The 6374-nt window shown below is 46.1% G+C and overlaps 1 pseudogene; it reads left to right on the forward strand.

Annotated features, from left to right (window-relative positions):
* The first annotated feature begins 1205 nt into the window (after positions 1-1205).
* The window catches only part of LOC102819489, a 7497-nt pseudogene continuing 2328 nt past the window's right edge, over positions 1206-6374 (forward strand).

The following is a 6374-nucleotide window of genomic DNA, read 5'->3' on the forward strand; positions in this document are numbered from 1 at the left end:
GCAGTGGGGGTGGGAGGCTGGAGGCGCTGGCCCTGAGCCCAACACAGACTCACACTATGATGTTGAGCCAGTTGAATCTGCCTGTCTCTGTTCTCTCCTCCATTAGAGAAGTTGCAAAGTCTGTCCTGGAGGAACATTGAAGTTCTTGGGAGAAAAATGATTGCTGGCTCCAAGCCCAGGGAAGTGACTATATAAGAACGTTTGGTGCATCCTGAATGGGACCAAGGAGGCTTACTGCTCTGGAGACCTCCTTGGCTGCCCCCAGGGGTGGAAGTGGAGTAAATGATCCAGAGTCACCCCGGTACCCAGGGGGAAACTGTGCTCCTATGTGCCTTCTATCGCTCTCTGTTGGGTTTTAGTCTTCAACACTTATCTTGGGTGAACTATCCCCTTCCTGCACAGGTCTTTAGACATGGGCACATAGCCCATGAGAGGGAGACTGTTTTGGAAACTAGACTACTGTGGCCACTCCATTTTGTCCCCAGAAAGGGTGCCAATTGGAGGCCAGAGTGCCAAGTGTCATCCAACCAGGGCATTTCTATCATTCTTCCTATGAGCCAATTTCCTTTAAAAAATATATGAATCCAGATAATCTCATAGCAACCCTATGGGATAAGTAGATAACAAGATAAGATTGTGGCCGTCCAACTCTTTTTAATCCCATGTACAACGGAAAGAAACACAGCCAGTCCTGGGGCCATCCCCATGATTAGCTGTAGACAAGAAGCATCCTTGTGATCCATGGGGTTTCTTGTTTTCAGAAGCCGATCACCAGGCCTTTCTTCCTGCTCTGTACATGTAATGAAACCTGTTCAGCAACCTGCAAATCACCACTGATGGAAAGCTGGTGGCTGCACATGAGGTGCTCAGGCCAGGAATCCAACCCCTGAACAGCCACTGGCCCCGAAGTAACTACATCTTCGCTGTTGGATGAACAAATTAGCACCAGAGACGGACAGTCATTTAACTGTCCATATAACTGCTGAGGGGCAGAGCAGATCAGAACGTGGACAACCTAAGGGAAGGGCCACGTTTAAGCATTGTTCCCGACTGCCTCTCCCACTCTCCCCCAGCATCCTCAGTCCCCCATGTTGCCCCTGCACTAACCCTTTGAGTTCAGACTCATGCTGGAATTCAGTGTAAGAATCACCAGAAATTGCTTTCTGCCATGGGCCACCTGCCTGGTAGCTGGGTTGCAGGGGACCATGCAGAGGTAATGGATAAAGACAACTGGTAGAAGGGTTCAATGGGGGGACTTAGTATCCATTGAACAAAATGTATCATTTAGTTCCCTAGTTCTTTCCCAGTTATGTCTTTGCCTTGAGATTGTTGGTGGCACCAAGGAAGTGAGAATAAGGAAGAATTCTCAAAGTGAGTACTTGAGCACACCTGCACCCCACCCTGTATCTGAGACGCACAACACCCAGATATTTCCAGAAAGATTCTCATTCAAGACTTAGCAAGAAGAGAGTCTCAATGCTTCTTCAATACCTTGTACATTACTTCCTCCATGGAAAGAAAGCAGCTGTCATCTTTTTGTACTGTTGCAGCTCGAAATCCATAGACTGGGAGACTTGGGATGCTTCCAGGGACCATAGAGATCATGGGTCTGGCTCTCACTTCAGGATGCCCTCCCTAGCCAGACAGTCCTTTACATATCTTGAACTAATCAATAGAAAGTTCTTCCTCATTTAGATCAGTTTCCCTCCTGATAACTTCCAGCCATTAGTCCTAGTTTGAGCTCCTGGAATTCGTTCTTTCCCTGTTTCATGTGATCTTATTTTGAATTTGTGAAGGCAGCTGAGTATTCGTCTTGAGTCTGCAGATTCTATATCCTCAGGGGTTGTTTTTATTGTTACTTCTCTCCAGATGTTCCTCACAGGAAAATATAGATATATGTCTTCAATGGCCTTCAGCACACACGGTTCAGTCCATGTCTAGTGAATTCCAATTCATGGCAACGCTGTGTGTGCAGAGTAGAACGGCACTCAGCGCAATCCTTCCTTCTAGAAGTGCTTCTCCGACTTCCTCCACCAGATTCCTGGAAGCATTTGGAGGTACTTGCCGACTCTGCATTTTATGCGGGAACTGAAGACTATAAAGAAAAGAAGATGTGGTCTCTGGACTTCATTGTGAATAGTAGCCATAACAACCACTAAGTTCCAACTTTAGATGGCCAACTGCCTCTTTCTTCCTATGGTTCTATGCCCAAGTGATCAAAGCAACTGTCCTATTTTGCAGACAGTGTTGTCTCTTGACTGTCAGAGGAACTGTGGAATTAGCAGAGAACTAGCCCATTCCTCCATCTTGCCCACACCGTCTTCTCAGTCATTCAACGCCTGTATTCCTGGTTTCCCTCTACCAGCCCATCCGAGAGCCCTCTTCAGTCCTTCCAACCCTCTTTGCCATACAAACGTGGCACTCTCCCCAAAGCAAGGCCCTTAATTAGTTAATAAAATTTCCCTCCACGACACAGGCTGCTCTCCCCCAGAAAAACCAGTGAGAGATAGGAACGCCATTTGGTCTAATTAGTTCTGATATTTCACACAACATATTTGTGGGGTGTTTTGGAGGGAGGGGAAAAAGGCAGGGGAAGCTGCTTCTATTAAAAGAACGAACGACAGGAAGGCTTTGTGATGGGAGGGGCAGCGTTTGGGGTCTTCTTTTGTTTGGGCAAATGGAGCCTTTGTTAGATCTCTAGCTCCTGACTTGTATGGGGACATTCCTTGCTTCCCTGTGCTTCTGTCTGTCTGCCTGCACTAGGGTTCCTCAGGGCTGAGGGTTTCTGTCTTGTCCTTATGCCTGTGACTTTTGAAGTTTCTGATCTATTGTCTCTTTCTCCTACAGGGTGAGGTAATGTGGAGGGGGCCAGCACTGGAAACCTGGGCTATTCTGCATCTTTCCTGCACTTAACCTGGCCTGTGACATTGGATGACCCTCTGAGCCCCCACGACAGGCTTTGTGTGTTAGTAGGGGGATAGGGGTGGATGGAGATGAGATCATATCTTGAGCTGCTAGGATAGATGTTTCTCAAGATATGGACTATTGGCTATTACAGAAAGTATAAATCAGGAGGAACTCTCAAAATAGGAAATCTATATTCTTTGGTAACCTTTGCTGTCATCTGTTGCTAACCTGCACAGTTGAAGACGTATGTTTACCACTCCACAGACCTGAATCTGCACATTGGGAGCCCTGCAACAGGGTGACACTTACGTGACCTGAACTCTGACTCTGAGGTTGAAATGGGAAATCCACTCTGGGTTTTCAACAGTCCAAAGACTGCTTCAGAAATGGAGCTGAATACCAGGCTTCAGGATGGTGTTCTGGAGCAGCCAGAACTCCTGGGTTCCCAACCAGATGCCTTCACTACTTCCTGTACTCAAGGATTTCTCTTGCACATGTTTTCCCTAAGTCTAGGCATGAGTGGGCCTAGGGCAAGAGCAAGTGTACTTGGGTAATTCATTCTCTTCTCTAGGCCTATCCTCATCTCTAAACTCAGAGCAGAAATCTTCTAGAAGCTTCTTTGTAGTTCTAATGTTTGTGATTTTATAACCAAGTCTTGATAAAAGCAATGAAAGCATTTAGTGATGTTCAGGGCTCCTGGCATAATGCTGTAGAATCAGCACTGGAGTGAAAACCACCAAGGTCAGCAGTTCAAACCCACCAGCTTTTCCTAGGAGCTCCTATATGGAGTCGCTATGAGTCAAAACCAACTCTACAGCACTTAACAGCAGCAACAACAACTGATGTCCAGGGATTCTCTGAGTGGTGTAGACAGTTAATGTGCTTGGCTGCTAACCAAAAGGTTATAGGTTCGAGTCCACCCAGAGACACCTCAGAAGAAAGGCCGAGTAATCTGCTTCTGAGAAATCATTGAAATCTGTGGAAAATCATGCGTTTTAACACATGTACGGCTCCTATGAGTTGGATTAGACTTGATGGTAACTGGTTTGGTTTTACTGATGTGGAGTGTGGGTAGACCAACAGGACCACACTAAGCTAAAAACTTGAGCGATGAACTTGCAGAGAGTACCCATTTGACCTTGCTTGGATGACTAGTTGACCACAACTCCAGCAGAGGAAGAAAACGAAGTTTGATACAGAAAGCAAGAGTAAATTGTTACAACTTGATGACCTGGACCTTTGCTTATGGATGTAGTTGCCCAAAATTCCAACTAAAAGGGACGGTTTCTTCATATCAAGGATCAAGCTTGCCTCCTCAGCATACTGGGTTGATAAGCACAAATTAAGCTTCGGCTGTCAACTTAAACTTAGACTTTGGCTGTCAAAATTGGGCAGCTATAAAGGCATGCTATGAGTCGGTACCGACTCGATGGCACCTAACAACAACAACAACAAAGGCACGGCTGACTTACAAACTTTCATGAGGATGCTTAGAGACAGAATGAGAAGGGTAAGATCGAATCCCCACTGAATAGTTTGCCTCTTGTCCAGATGCGTCTGGTGATGGAGATAGGATTTTGTGATTCAGTTATCAGGACTAATGGTGATTGTCACAAGTGTAAATGTAAAAGACAGGAGCAGGTAATCTGCCATGTCAGGTACAAGGGACCCTAGTACCATCAACAGAAAAGAGCAGGAGAGGAGTGAGGGATCCTAAACAGAAAAGTGGCAATAACAGAGATGGTGGCGATAGCGTAGAGACACAGAGCAGCCGAGGACTACAGGCCCATGGACTGAGAAAGACAGTGTGCCTGTGGGCAAAATGTAGACATTTAAACAAATATATCTTTTCAATGTGGTGTGTGTGTGTGTGTATACATATAATTATATAAAAGGTATAAAGGCAAATACTATTGTGTGTATACATATAATTATATAAAAGGTATAAAGGCAAATACTGATGGTACATGGAGGGGATTGTAATCAATTGTAATCATTACAATGATTTGCTGAACATAAAATTGATGATCTGTCCTATAAATCTTCACTCACTCAATTCACAATAAAAGCTTAAAATGAAATAAAAATATACTTAAAAGAAAGAAAAAAAGTGTGAGGATTTGTGCGAGGTTTTTGCCTGGAGCTCTGCAGCAGTGTGGTTCTCCCTGGACTCATTGTCCAGGTCTTCACAGCTCCCAGACTGCCATGAACATCAGTCCTAGTGATCTGGCCATCTGAATACCTGCTGGTCCTTTCCTTCTTCATCATGTGCTGCTGCTATGAACATCGCCTTATTTCTCCCATCCACGATCCAAGCTGTTCCTCCCATGGAAAAGGGGCACAAAGAGTGAAGTCACTTGCTTTAATGAGGAGTGTTTCAGAGCATGGGCTGTGACGTCAGCCTGGTGGTGAATCCCAGCTCTGCCATCACATGCTGTGGTCCTAAGAGTGCTACTTCATGTCTCAGCCTCAGTTTTCTCATCTGGAGACTGGGGAGAAATGAAAAAAAAAATCGATGTAAAGTCTTTTTAGCTTAGTGCCTGGCCCCTCAACAAACACACCCAACAAACATTAGCTAATGTTGTGTTGATGTTGTTATTTGTGACATATCCTTTTGATCCTTCTCCCCCAATTAGAAGCCTTCTTGGCCATCTTGGTTCAACAATATTTTTTTTTCCTTTTGAAGTACTAGAAACATGGCATTTAATCCCATCCTACCTTTTATGAGTCCCAAGTGCTTCCAGCCACCACTTGTCCCTAACCCAAGCCATGGTATTTTCAATAACCTTATATACATGTGAACATTGGACAGTGGATAAAGAAGACCATAGAAGAATCAATGCATTTGAGTGATGGTGTTAGAAGAGAATTGAAAATGCCAGGGGCTCTGCCTCTGCCAGTTACCGGTGGTGCCATAGCCACCTTTACATCTCCGAGTTCTCCATCCTCCACCCGCCAGGCCTGGCTGCACCAGGGAGGATCATCACAAATGCCACCAGCAGAAGCTGCAGGCCCTGAAGTACATGGCCGACCAACTGCATATGAGCTCCATCCAGGCCACCGTGGTGGTGCTACAATGCCACAGAGATCGTGGCTCTCCTCTTTTCCACACAATGCACTACAAAGCCCAGGACCACCGCAACCCTCACGGTGACTGCTTTGTGCTCTCAGAGGGCCACGCAACTCCCACCCCGTATGCAGTCTGAGCTGAAGCTGGCTTCCTGCCCAAGGCAGAGCTGCAGAACCTATGGGAGATCAGCGCTGCCTTGGATGGACACCCCGTCCTGAAATAAGCTTCCACTGACATGGCCACTGGTTCACTAGGCCGGGATCTTGGCACTGCTTATGGAATGGCCTACACTGGTAAATGTATCGACAAAGCAGGCACCACACCTACTGCATGCTGGGAGATGGGAGGCTCTCAGAGGGCTCCGTGTGGGAGGCCATGGCCTTCACCAACATCACAA

Source organism: Chrysochloris asiatica, unplaced genomic scaffold (assembly GCF_000296735.1).
Source record: "Chrysochloris asiatica unplaced genomic scaffold, ChrAsi1.0 scaffold00041, whole genome shotgun sequence".
NCBI classification, from domain to species: domain Eukaryota; kingdom Metazoa; phylum Chordata; class Mammalia; order Afrosoricida; family Chrysochloridae; genus Chrysochloris; species Chrysochloris asiatica.